The sequence below is a fragment of the Grampus griseus genome, assembly GCF_964374135.1.
Source record: "Grampus griseus genome assembly, chromosome: 10".
NCBI lineage: Eukaryota > Metazoa > Chordata > Mammalia > Artiodactyla > Delphinidae > Grampus > Grampus griseus.
The window spans coordinates 73054637-73067327 of NC_139004.1; positions in this window are offsets into that span (position 1 = coordinate 73054637).

The following is a 12691-nucleotide window of genomic DNA, read 5'->3' on the forward strand; positions in this document are numbered from 1 at the left end:
CACCATGTCCCCTGTTTCTTGTTTATAGAGAAAGCTTTAGTCTCTAGACCTTCCCTGAGTTCCAAATGGCAGGCACAAGAAGTTAAAATTAGGGAAGTGAGGGAATAGAGGAACAAAGGAAAAACAGTCAATCAACAAAAGTAATGCTAGGGACTTCCCTGGTGGTCCAGTGGTTAAGAATCCACCTTCCAATGCAGGGGATGCGGGTTCGATCCCTGGTTGGGGGACTAAGATCCCACATGCCACGGAGCAACTAAGCCTGTGCGCCACAACTACTGAGCTCGGGCACGTCAACTAGAGCCCACGCGCCACAAACTACAGAGTCCACATGCCACAACTAGAGAGTGAAAACCCACACGCCACAACTAGAGAGAAGCCCACGTGCCGCAACAAAAACCTGATGCAGCCAAATAAATGTTAAAAAAAAAAAAGAAAGAAAAGTAATGCTAGCTTAAATGATAGCTCAGTGATAAAACAGAGTCCTAGTTCCTCCTCAGGGGCTACACATAGCAATCTGACACGTATCTGAGTTGTTCTGCAGAAACTAAGACCCCCCCTCGCAGGTGGAGGATGGTGACTACATGCTGAGCACAAGCACTCAGACCCCAGACAGGTTGGAACCAGAAGCTTGACGATTGGGATTCCTGAAGCATCACCTGTTACCTCACCACCAAATAGAAGAAAGTCTGTGAGCTGATCACACACCCTGCAGCCCTCACCCCTAACGTTGCCTTTAAAAACCCTTCCCTGAAAGCCATCAGGGAGTTCGGGTCCTTTGTTTGCTGCATGTTGGGTGAGCAGACCTGAGTGTGGTCTGGTTACAGCCCTACAGGGGAACACTGGGAAATGGTATGGAACAGGCGACTCAGGAACCAGGGAGCTGGAGTATTTAGGCATCTGCCGTCAGTGCCCTTGAGGACACTGGGATGGAGCAGGTGTTAGTTCCAGGGCATGTCAGGCCTGCTGTGTGACACAGGGTGGCCCCTAGCAACTCAGAGAAAGTAGGTGCTGCCAGTTGAAAGTTGGGCAGTGGTGAGGGACAAGCGGATATGGGAGCACACTCAGTAACCCTGAACAGAGTTTCCTGTTCCTTCTTGCCTTGTTTTTCCTCTTCTAGCTGACATAACCAGGCCAGGATCTGCTTCTGAGGAGGGTCTGTGGGCCGGCCATGCCTTCAGACCTCTTCTGGGAGCTTCTTTACGCCCAGGTCCCCATGCTTAGTATTGTCTTTCCTACTGCTCCAGCCCCATCGGTCAGTTAGAATCCTGATCCTGCTATGTCCAAGCTGTGTGACCTCAGGCAGATTTCTTAAGCTTTCTGGGCTTGGATTACTCATATAAAATGGGGCTAATGACATCTGATACATGCTTTCAGGGTTATGAAACTGAAAAGAATAATGTGATAGACACGCAGCTAACATCACTGTCCCTCCTCCCATGAGGAATCTGGGTGTAAGCTTCCCCAAAGGTACTGAATGAAAGCAGGGCTGGCAAGCACTGCTCAGGGCAGGGTGGCCATTCAGAGGAAGACTGATTCAGCGGACATGCTAGACAGGGAGTCAGGAGCCCTGCGTATAGCTGTTGGCTGATTACAGCACCTGAGGCAGTTGTCCCAGCCTGAGCAGTTGTGGTCCGCACCCACTGATTCCTCATCTGAGCCCTGGGGAAGCTGACGGTGCAGCCTGAGGGCCCTTTGTCAGGCTTCCCACTGTATGACCTGGGACAGCTCCTCCACCTCTCTGTGCTTTTTCCTTTCTGAAAAATGGAGATAACGTGGCCAAAGCTGAATGAGATCATCACAAAATCTAACACTTATTAAGTCCCTGCTGTATGCATGTTTATGTGACTGAATCATGAATCTCTTATCCCCATTCTGCAGAGGCCTCAACCGAGGCTCAGAAGAGGTACACTGTCCGGCTCCTCCCAGGCACTTGAGAGTCCACTCTCTGTACCCTGAGGCATCGCCCACCCCGCCCAGCACAGTACCTGGTCCCATCAACCAGCTCCCATTCCTGAGTGCTCACTAGCTGTCAGGCACTTTTTTTTTTAAAAATGAAATATTTTCATTTCAAAAAGTTATGTATTGGCTTCCCTGGTGGCGCAGTGGTTAAGAATCCGCCTGCCAATGCAGGAGACACAGGTTCGAGCCCTGGTCCGGGAAGATCCCACATGCCGTGGAGCAGCTAAGCCTGTGCGCCACAACTACTGAAGCCCGCATGCCTAGAGCCCATGCGCCACAACAAGAGAAGCCACTGCAATGAGAAGCCCGCGCACCGCAACAAAGAGTAGCCCCGCTCACCGCAACTAGAGAAAGCCCGCGTGCAGCAATAAAGACCCAACGCAGCCAAAAATAAATAAATAAAAATTCAAAAAAAAAAGTGATGTATGGAAGGCATCCTAAAACTTTAAACTGGATCCTGGACATCTAAGCCTACGGAACAGACAAATAAATACGCAAATCTGCCCCACGCCCTGGGGCTAGCACTGGTTGTTGGACACTGGAGGGAGGGTGTCCTAGTGCAGAAGAGTCTCTGAAGTCATATAAATATAGAATACTTTATAATAGTAGGTCAGCATTAAATACTAGTCACTGAACTTTCATAAGTTGTCTCATAGACTGAAACATTTGTGTACATCCAATGCATAGAGATAGTCCCTCCCCGGCTGGCCCAGCCTGTCAGTGTACAGACATGTGAGTGATGGGAGCTTCACAGCCCAGACAAGTCCGCAGGCCTTGTCTCCGAATCCTCCCAGAAATACTGCAGAGTCAGTACTATTAACACCCCCATTCTAGAAAAGAGGAAACTGAGGCTCAGCAGGGTGAGCTGACATCATGCTTGTGAATGACAGATCTAGGGCTTGAACTCAGTGCTACACAAGTAATCAGGCAGCATGAATGGACCAGTCCTGGATCCAGGCCAGCTAAGGAGGAGCCAGTGGTCTCAGCAGACACCCTCTCTGTCAGGATCTGAGACTTGGTGGCTGTCCTTGCCCAGAGAACACCCAGCAGCTGGGCTGGGTGTCTGCACTCCGGGAGGCTCCAGGCTTTGTGTTCCCCTGACTCAGGCTCAGGAGAGAGGCTGGGGCCAAGGTCTGACCTGAAGTGCCAGCTGGGCCATCCAGGAAGGGGCAAAGCAGACTGTGGGCAAGGGCACCACCTCCCTGCGAAATCTGCCTCCTGCTGTCTCTGGAAGGCAGCTGCGCCGTTAGATCCTGGTTGAAGCCCTGGAAGAGGTTTATGGGTTTGTTACCACCTCTGTGAAGCCCTCCTGGACTGTCCTATGGGCCAAGCCCCTCCATTCTGCTCCTACTGTCACTTAAAGTACCCAGCTTGCACTGAAATCATCTGTGGCCATTATATGGATTTTTAAGCTGCTCCCTCCTCATCCTGCCTTCCAGGAAACGCAGAACCCCGGGCCGAGCTCGCCTCTTCTAGCCTGAGGGTGGAGTGGGAGGAGTGGGTAGGGGAGTGGTGGGTAGGGGTGGTGGTAACAGGAGCTGGCATGGGACCAGCGCGCCCTGACCTCATCACATTCTTGGAGCCAGGGAGGGGGTGGGCCATCCCTCTTCCAGCCTCCCAGAGTCTGCTGCTGTGGCTTGTGGGTGGGCTTCCAGACAGGAGAAGGGCCCCAAGGACCCACTGTCTGCTTCCATTTGGGAAGGAGAGTAGCACAAACCTCAATTCAAGTCCCCACTCTGCCTTGTTATCTAAGCTATCTGAGCTCAGTTCCCATCTATGAAATGGAGATAACAATGATACCTAATTCCTAGGGTTGCCTTGAGGATTAAATGAGATATTTTAATCTTTTGCATGGTTCCTGGGGCATTCTTTTTGCTCAGTAAATATTAGCTACCCGGAAAGCTAAAGTATTTAAAGACCAAGGGTTCCTTCCTTTGGCAGTGGGGGCACCCAGCACCAGAAGAGTCGGGAGAGGCAGGTAGCGGCCCAGCGCAGGCTCTGGAGACAGGGAGCAGCATGGTGCTGTCTGAGGGCTAGCAGAGCCAGTGGGTGAGGGTACAGGCTTTGTAGCCAGACTGTCTGGATTCAAATCCCAGCTCCACCTGTTACTGTAATATTGGGCCAACCACTTAATAACCACTTCTGTGGATCTCAGTTTCCCCCTCTGTAAAATGGGGGAAATAATACCAGCTTTCCAGGTTATCATAAGAATTAAATAACTCCTACATAAAGCACTTAGAACACTGCCTGGAACACACTATGTCTGGCCATTATTGTCTATATTATTTGAGTCTGTCCAGAGTCGTCCTCATCCATCCCCAGTCATAATAATAACTTCAACAGCCACAATTAATTGTCCTCTCGTTTATACATTCTCTCAACAAACCCATGACACCATTCTCACCTTCTAGGTGGGCACAGTGAGGCTCAGGAAGTCTGGGTAAGGTGCCCAAGATCACACTGGTAGAGACAGGATTTGAACTCAGGTCTCTGACTCCAGAGCCCACACACTTAGCCATTTACTAAGCTGCACTTTTATGGGAACTGCAGGGGGCTGGACACCCAACTCATCAACCTTCATAAACAAATAGACCTTGAGGCAGTGGCCCAGCAAACACTGACTGTACTATTGTCCGGGTGCTGTGAGTGTTTAGAGATAGGGTCCAGATGTAGCCTTGGCCCCGAGGACCAGGTAGGACTTGGAGTGGAGCATTAGGAGGGCTGTGGTTTCAGGTGGGAGCAAAGGTGTGGAGGAGGGGCCAGGCAGGGCACAGGTGGGGCCACAGCAAGAGGCGTGGCTGGGGATAAAGTCAGAGGCAGGGGAGGGGGCTGGCCAGCCTCCAAGTGGAGTTCCAGCACAAAGCAAAAGGCTGAGGCCCAGGGCAGCCTCAAAAGCCCTACCGTCCCTGCCCCTCAAAATCCCAGCACTGGAGACGCAAGGACATAACAGATGCCCTGCTCAGACTCAGACTAGAACAGGGATCAAGGAGAATGGCCAGGGCGCCTCAGCCCTGCTTTCTGGGTTTGTTCTCTCGGCGTGAACACACCCAACATGGCAGCTGGCACCCAGGGCACACCCAGCGCATGCTCCCTGCCTTCCTCCCTGGCGCAGGAGATGGAGTGGAACCCAGTCCTGACACAGGACTCCCTCCAAAAACAAATCCAACCCACCATCAGCAACGAAGAATTTATTGGCGGTTTCTTAGGAATTTAAAAGGCAAGTTTCCTAGTAGAGCAAGACTTCCTGAAAATCCTACCTCCCATTGTAGCTCCTTCTCTAGGAGCTGTTTTCCTGAGACCACAGCTTCACATCTCCTCTCCTCTGCAACTCCAGCCACTCCTCTCCTTGCCCTCAAAATCCCAGTTGGCCTGTAGCCTTCGCACATGTACACCGAGTGCCATTAGCAGGACAGGCTACATCGTTTGGCAGGGCCTGGTGTAAAATGAAAATGTAGGGTTCAGAGAGTATGGAGAATTTCAAGATGGTGACAGCAGAGTATTAAATTAAGTGCCTGGCCCTTCCAAGCACACAACCCTGTCGACTGCAAGGGCAGCACGCCCATGGAGCTGACCCTGGCCTTTAGTGTGTGCCCTGCATGGACTAGAACGTCAAGTTTCATGAATTTCAAAGCTAAAATCAGGGGCTTCCCTGGTGACACTGTGGTTAAGAATCTGCCTGCCAATGCAGGGGACACAGGTTCGAGCCCTGGTCCGGGAAGATCCCACATGCCACAGAGCAACTAAGCCCATGCACCACAACTACTGAGCCTGCACTCTGAAGCCTGCGAGCCACAACTACTGAAGCCAGTGAGCCACAACTCCCAAACACTGCGCGCCTAGAGCCCGTGCTCCGCAACAAGAGAAGACACCGCAATGAGAAGCCCAGGCGCAGCAACAAAGACCCAATGCAGCCAGAACTAAACCAATGAATTTATTTTAAAAAATAAATAAGTAAAAATAAAGCTAAAATCTGAGATTCCACCACCACCACCACCCCCACCAAAAGAAAATCATATTTCGAAGACGGCTGCTCTGGGCTATACCCAGCCCACCCTCAACTCTCAACTGCTCACTTTCCAGGCTGCGTTTATTCCCCCAGTAGAAAAGTTTGAGGTCTTATATTCGAACTGATCATACCTTTTGCAAAGTGCTTTCATATGTTCTTTACGAGAGAGAAGTTATCATCTCATTTTATGGTTAGGCAAACTGAGATTCAGAAACTCTGCACTCGAGAGCTGGCATCTTGCTGGCCAGTAGCATATGTGGCACCAAAACAATAGGCTCCAGACCCCCTCAGCCTGAAGCCATTTCCCCCGGAGAAAACATCTGGACACCATCTAAGGTGAATGAACAAATGCAAACCTCAACACCAAGGGAATTAATTTTATTTATATGGTAACCGCAATTGCTCGTGTTGAAACAGCCTCAGCCAACCCCAGACAAACACCAGGCCTGAATCAGACCTCCATCAGCAGAAGTGCTGATGGAAATGTGGGAAATGGCCCCATCCTTCCGACTCATAACACGCAGTGCTCCTGCAACCACAGACCGAAGAAGGAAAAAGGGGACCCAAGCTCCTATTCCAAAAGGGTATAGTAGGGCTATTTGTTTTGTTTTACTCCTCATTAAAACTTGAGAAATCTTTATTTTTTTAAGTGAACTTTTAATTTTGGAATCATTTTAGATTTACAGAAAAGGTGTAATGATAATGTGGAGAGTTCCTTCATCCAGTTCCCCATTATTAACGTTTTATTACCGTGTGAATTTGTCACAGCCAAGAAACGGACGCTGGCACTCAACTATTAACTAAACTCCAGACTTGATTTGGGTTTCACCTGGAGTTTTCCACTAATGTCCTCTTTCTGTTCCAAGACTCAATCCAGGGAAGCACATGGCATTTACTTATCATGGCTCCCCTTTAGTCTGTGACAGTTTCTCCCTGTTTTTCAAGACATGGACAGTCTTGGGAATTCCCTGGTGGTCCAGTGGTTAGGACTCCACGCTTCCACTGCTGAGGGCCCGGGTTCAATCCCTGGTTGGGGAACTGAGATCCCGCAAGCTGCACTGCCAAAAAAAGACATGGATGGTCTTGAGGAGGAATGGCAGGTCTCCTGTCCAATGCCCACCAGTCTGTGTGGTTCTCTCCCCAGTAGACCTGGGTTATAAGCTTTTAGAGAGAACACCACAGAAGTGAAGTGCCCTTCTCATCACATCCTATCAGGAGTCCATGGCACCGACATGACGCCGCTGGTGAGATTCACCTTGAGCTTGTGGTTAAGGTGGTGTCTGTCAGGCTTCTCTACTGTGAAGTTACTATTTTTTTCACTTTCCAAACTCTACTCTTTGGAAGTGAGTCTGTAAATCTAAACCACCCTCAAGTGGGACAGGGCAGGAAACCTTGATATTTTTCATGTTAATTTAATTATCTTTTTTTAAAAAATCCTGGTTTAAAGTGCAAAAGATACCAAAGGATCCAAGGCAAAAATTTTCTCCCTATCTCTATCCCTGAAAGGAACAACGTTACCATTTCCTCACGAATCATTCCAGAGGTATTTTATATGCAGACAGGTAAATATACGTACTTTGCTCCACCCTTTTTACACAAAGGTAGCACGCTGGCCACACTATTCTACACCCAAGCATAGTGAGACCTTGTAAAGCACACAAGTTGTCTGACATGATGGATGATTAAATATATTACGTTACTGCAGAGCAAGGGCCTGGCCACAGCTACCAGCAGTTACACAGGTAAATAGTGTCTGTTCTCATGAAAAGGTAATAGGTCAAATGAAAATAAAATCAAGCGCAGAGTACATCTGATTTCTATTGGTGAACGCTATCTTTCAGGAGGATAAATTTCAGAAGAGGTCACAGGAGACCAAATGCCTGAGATAAAACAGAAGGCTAGTGAGTATAATGTTTTGCTCTATATAAAAGGAAAATAAAAAGATGGGGCTGTGAGCTTTGGGGGAATGCCAACTCGAGGATCCCGAAGCCAGCCACTGGTGGATGGCAAGACCTTGTCACTCTTTTCCTAGTCAGGGAGGGAAGGGCTGTTTGACTTTCTAGAATCTGTCTGCCTGGATGGAGGGTGGTTGCAGTTAATTGCCTTGTGGAAATAAGAGTAGAGCAAACACCCCACCCAGGGTGGGGACGGGATGTAGATTCCTCAGGCCTGAACTGTCAGGCTCCAGGCCACACATGTGTGGATGCCCCACAGCCCAGCAATATCCACAGCCTGCAGGATGAAGTGCTGCCTTTCAGCCTGGCGCCTGTTCATTCATTCATTCATTCATTCATCCATTTACCCATTCAATCATTTATCCATTCTCCCATCCATCCACCCATCCACCCATCCATCTATCTATCATTCATCCATCCATCCATTCATCCATTCTCCTTCCTACTCGTTTGTTTCCTTTATTCACTCAGCATTTATTATGTGGCTGATCGTTTGCCAGATACAGGGATACAGCTATGCCTGAGATGGACCCAGGCCCCTTCTCGTAGAGTGTACAGTCTGGTCCAGAACTAACCCAGTTTGGGGAGTGCATCAAAATCTTGGGCATTTTAGGATCACAGGGGACTTCCCTGGGGTTCCAGTTGTTGGGACTCCGCACTTCCGCTGCAGGGGGCACTGGTTCGATCCCTGGTCGGAGAACTAGGATCCTGCCTGCTGCGTGGTGCAGCCAAAAAAAAAAAAAAAAAAAATCACAGAAGAAGGAACTAAGCCGGCCTGTGGGGCAGAGCTGCTTCGTGGAGGAGGTGACAACTTGGCTCAGTGGGGGCTAGTCAGGCTTGGGAGGCCTGAAGGGAGAAAAGGGAAATTTCAGATGAAGGAACAAGAAAAGGCCCACAGACCGGTACTAGCACCCAGTAACCAAGCCCTTGCCTCAGTCTGGACCCTGTGCCAGGCTCTTAGCAGTCAGAACTTCACTTCAGCCCACAGGAGCCGTTTGATGGAGATAGTATGATCTCCATTTTTTCTAGCTTCATTGAGATATTATTGACATACAACATGTAAGTTTAAGGTGTCCAGTGTAATGAAGGATTACTACAGGAAGGTCAGTTAACACCCCCATCCTCTCACATAATTACCACTTTCTTGTGGTTATAACATTTAAGATCTACTCTCTTAACTTTCAAGTATCTAATACAGTATTGTTAATTACAGCCACCATGCTGTGCATTAGGTCCCCAGAACTTACTCACCATAAGGCTGGAAACGTGTCCCCTTTGACCAACATCTCCCCATTTCCCTCACTCTCCAGCCCTAGCAACCACCAATCTACTTTCTATTTCAATGAGTTCAGCTTTTTACATTCCACATGCAAGTGAGAACATACAGTATTTGTCTCTGTCTGCCTTATTTCACTTATTATAATGCCTTCAAGGTCCATCCATATTGTTGCAAAAGGCAGGATTTCCTTTTGTTTTATGGCTGAATAATATCTTAATCCAGTCATCCACTGATGGCACTTAGATTGTTTCCATGTCTTGACTACTGTGAATAATGCTGCAGTGAACATGTGGGTACAGATATCTCTCCTAGAGAGTGATTGCATTTCTTCAGGACATATACCCGGAAGTGGGATTGCTGGATCATATGGTAGTTCTTATTTTAATTTTTTGACGAGACTCCATACTTTTCTCCAGAGTGGCTGCACCAGTTTACCTTCCCACCAACAGTGCACCAGAGTTCCCTTTTCTCCACATCTTTGCCAATACTTGTCATCTCTTTGACGATAGCCATTCTAATAGGTGTGAGGTGATATCTCATTGTGGTTTTGATTTGCATTTCTCTGATGATTAGTGATGGTGAGCATCTTTTCATGTACCTATTGGCCATTTGGATATCTTTTTTTGGAAAAGTGTATGATCTCCCTTTTAAAGATAAGGATGCTGAAGGACGGGGCTGCGGTTTACCTTCTTTTCTGTGTCTCTCCCTGGTGCCCAGTCCAAGGCCTGACATACAAAATGTGCTCAAGAATTGCAGACTGGCAGAATGGCATGGGCTGGAGACTGTATATTGGATGACCCCATTACTAGGGAACCATGAATATGTCCCTGAAACCCTCTGCCCATAGCTTCCTGGTCTGTAAAGCAGGGATACTTTCAAAATCAACATCTTTAGAGCACTTGTGTGCTGTGCTGGGAAAAGCAGTAAACAACGCAGAGTTCCTGGCTCCAGGAACTTCTGTGGAAGGATCTGAAAAGTTAGCAGGAAGTTATAATCCACCACAGCAAGATGATTTGCTCTGAGGGGGACATACAGGCACTGGGTGAGCACAGCTTGAGTTGCTATCAGAATTAATGAGATAATACACACTAACTAGAGAAGTTAGTGGCTTCCTATGTGCTTGGCACTGTGCTGAGTGTCTTACATGAACTAACTTGTTTAGTCATTACAATTCTACCAGGTCGGTATGATTATGATCAACACATGTACTAAGAGGAAGTTAGTGGAGGCTCAGAGAGGTCAGGTAACTCGCCCAAGGTCACACAGCTGGTGAATGGCAGAGCTGGCATCAGAGCCCAGGCTGTCTGGTCCTTGACCACAGACTCTCCTGGATCAAGGAGGCTAGCAGGTAACACTGAATTTTCCTCTTCTGTCTCTCAGAAGATAGATAAGTTCATATCTACAGATCATGGAGCCAGGGGGCCCCAGGATTAGAGTAGTACCTCAAAAAAAAAAAGGTCTATTTTTGGAACCTCAAATGAGGTCAAGGCCTGTCCCGAATCCCACGTTCTGAGCAGCGGGCCACATTCTGTCAGCTGGACTTCTCGAGGGTTTAGAGCAGAGAGAGGACTGGGAAGATGTTGGGTTGCAGCGTCCCAGAGCTCTGGCCTGATGTACAAACCAGCCTTGTTCCTTGGGCTTCAGGCCTTGCCATGAGGTACCTGCCGGGGCCCTGAAATTGGAACAGCCTTCATCCCTCACTGCTGCGGGGAAGTGCCTTTGAGGCCCCAAGTTGCAGTGACTGCAGAGTAGCTGGCCTTTCTCCATCTTTCAGGACTACTCCCCACTTTTCTTTCCGTGTCCACCCCAGCAATCTGAGCATTATTCATGCCTGAAATATCTCAGAAAGCCACAACAGCCCTGCCCTTCACCCAAATCCACACAGCCTCATGGCCTCTGTTCTTTAAAAGGTCATCTTCCTCCCTGCCTTTACCGATGGACCCCTCACCCCTGGGCCCTTCACACCTCACTGTTTCACTGCACAGGCACATGCCTGTCATTCCGTCCCCCATCAGGACTTTGACCACAGACACCACCTTCCTTTCGGCCTCTGGGGCCCTGGGCTGCCGAGCTGGTCTGTCAGGTACCTGTGGGGATCTGCTAACATTTCCACTTCAGCCTGTCCTGGAGAAAGTACATGACATTGCGTAAGAGCCTCTCCCACCTGCTCTGAGGGGCCCAGAGGCGCGGGCCTCAGTCCTGGCCCTGCCCCTTTCCAAGACAGGGGGAGCCACACTCTTCGGGGGATGCCACTGTGTGTGTAGTCCCCAGAGTCCAGGCCCCCCCGGGCGGGGTGGTCTCTGGTACGACTATAGCACACGCTCAGCACACACCCAGACCCCCTTCAGCTTACACCAGTTACTTCCAGCTGCTGGCAGCCAAGCCCTTCTGCCTGATGACTTTCTGGTCACCTGCTCACTGGGTGAGTGCTTTTCATAAACTAACTTATTTAGTCATCGTAAGTCCACACTCTGCCTGTACATCTTAGTCCAAAAGGGCCTCGGACGAACAGCACCCCCTCCCCCAGTAGCCCTCCACCAATAACTGATGGTAAAGCCCCCAGCTCCTCCCCTTTCCTTGTCCCAGGAGCAGCCCCTCATTAACGCACCCTTTATGGGCTTCCTTCCTTGCCTGTCTCACCTCTCACCTCCCCTGCTAGTGCTTCGTGGGATCACTTCCCAGATAAATGTCTTGCATTTGAATCCTAGAATTGGGTTTGCTTGCAAGGAAACCCAAACTAAGACAACATCTAATTTCCAACCTTTATCGAGTGTTTTTGTGCCAAAGCACGGCGCTCAACACTTCACATGTCTTGATTCATTTAATCCGCCGACAGCCAGGGCTATGAGGTAGGGACCGTTATCATCTCCATTTCACAGATGCAGAAACTGACTCAGAGCTGGGGCTTGAAGCCAAGAGGCTCCTCCCGTGACCCTGTCCTGCAGCCAGGCTGAGTTGCTTTCGGTTCCTCAAACGACTCTACTCAGTCACCTCCTGCCCTCTGCCCTCTGGGGCACAGGGAGGTTAAATCACTTGGTCACAGCAAGTTAGAGGTTGAACCACATGGGTTCAAGAGCAGGCTTCCAGGCTGGGAGTCCTCACACTTCACCCCCGTGGTAGACGGACAGTAGCCCCTCAAGAAGTCCACATCCGGACCCTGTGACTGTTACCTTCTATGGCAAAAGAGATTTTGCAGATGTGATTAAGTGAAGGATCTTGAGATAGAGAGATGATCCTGGATTATCCACATGGGCTCGATGTAATCACAACAGTCCTTATAAGAGGGTATCCTCCACCTGTGTCTTTCAGACAGAAGACAATGTGATGACAAACCAGAGGAACAGAGAGGAAGACATTTGAAAATGCTACACTGCTCCCTTTGAAGATGGAAGCCAAGAGATGCAGGTGGCCTCTGGAAGCTGAAAAAGGCAAGGAAACAGATTCTTCCCTGGAGCCTACAGAAGGAACCAGCCCTGTCATCACTTTGACCTT